Source organism: Cebus imitator, unplaced genomic scaffold (genome assembly GCF_001604975.1).
Source record: "Cebus imitator isolate Cc_AM_T3 unplaced genomic scaffold, Cebus_imitator-1.0 Scaffold304, whole genome shotgun sequence".
Classification (NCBI taxonomy): Eukaryota; Metazoa; Chordata; class Mammalia; order Primates; family Cebidae; genus Cebus; species Cebus imitator.
In genome coordinates, this window is record NW_016107619.1 from 2598133 (window position 1) to 2599836 (window position 1704).

At 42.4% G+C, this 1704-nt stretch overlaps 1 pseudogene; it reads left to right on the forward strand.

The window, feature by feature from the left end:
- The first annotated feature begins 85 nt into the window (after positions 1–85).
- LOC119467559 lies at positions 86–184 on the forward strand (annotated as a pseudogene).
- Positions 185–1704: the final 1520 nt, after the last annotated feature.

Consider the following 1704-nt stretch of genomic DNA (forward strand, 5'->3'; position numbering starts at 1 on the left):
AATTTTTACAGTGCCCTTTTCCAAACTTCAGATGTATTTAGGTGAATTACATTAAATTGACATCATGTGCTGGCTTCAGCAGCAATATATTAAAAAGAAAAAAGTAATTGGAACAATGCAGAGAAGATTAGCATGGCTCCTGTGCAAGGATGACACACAAATTTGTGAAGTGTTTCATATTTTAAAATGAATGAATAAAAAATAAATTGTCATCAAAGCTGATTTCATTGCTATTGTACAAAAAGCTCTAAAGAAAGATATATAGTCTTTTTTTTTTTTTTTGAGATGGAGTCCTTGTCATTCCAGGCTGGAGTGCAGTGGCATCATCTCAGCTCACTGAATCCTGCACCTCCTGAGTTCAGGTGATTCTCCTACCTCAGCCTCCCAAGTAGCTGGGATTACAGGCATGCACCACCACGCCCAGCTAATTTTTGTATTTTTAGTAGCGATGGGGTTTCACCATGTTGGCCAGGCTGATCTGGAACTCCTGACCTCAAGTGATCTCCCTGCCTCAGCCTCCGAAAGTGCTGGGATTACAGGTGTGAGCTGCCGTGCATGGAAAAAAAGGCTGATGTCCTCCCACAAATCAGACTTCTGTATACTGCTAAATTCAGGAGAAAAACTATTTCTATGCAATGAAGGCAGGAAAAGGAATCATTTCAGAGTTCAAACTTGTCTAATATAAGGTTAGACAATTAATACGTGACATACTAAGTCCTAGTTTAGGACATTATAGTTTTATTTAGAAATCCAGAGAATCATTCATGTGGCTCAGGCCAAAATAAAGTAAAAAAAAAAAATCTTTTTTTCTTTTTTGAGATAAGAGTCTTGCCCTGTCGCCCAGGCTGGAGTGCAGTGGCACTGTCTCAGCTCACTGCAACCTCTGCCTTCCAGGTTCAAGCAATTTTTGTCCCTCAGCCTCCCAAGTAGCTGGAACCACAGGCATGCACCACCATACCCGGCTAATTTTTATATTTTTAGTAGAGACAGGGTTTTGTCATGTTGGCCAGGCTGGTCTTGAACTCCTGACCTCAAGTGATCTGCCTGCCTCAGCCTCTCAAAGTACTGGGATTATAGGCATGAGCCACACTGCACCTGGCCTAAAATACAATATTTTATTTTTATTATTATTTATTTATTTATAGACAGAATCTCACTCTGTCACGCAGGCTGGAGTCCAGTGGCATGATCTCAGCTCACTGCAACCTTCGCCTCCTGGGTTCAAGCGAGCAGAAGGGTCAATTTTTATGTTTACCTAAAAACAACTGTCTGTGGGACTATTGCTTCAAAAGCATATCTCTCCCCCTTGTGCTAGACCAGTCATCACCAGGCTGTTTGCCTGCTTGGCATGGGCTCATCCTCACCTCCATGTGTTACCCCCACTGTGCTCCACCTCAAAATGCCTGCCCTCACTTTCCTTCAATAGCCTACCCAAGTTCCATCTTATTTCCAAAGACTTACCCAGTTATTCCAGCCCACATGAAACTTTTTAATGCTTGGCATTTCATTATTTGCTTTTTTTTTTTTTTTTTTTTTTCCAGAGCGAGAGTCTCACTCTGTGGCCCAGGCTGGAGTGCAGGGGCACAATCTCAGCTCACTGCAACCTCCACCTCCCAGGTTCGAGCAATTCTCCTGCCTCAGCCTCCCAAGTAGCTGAGATAGATTACAGGCATGCCACCATGACCAGCTAATTTTTTTTTTTTT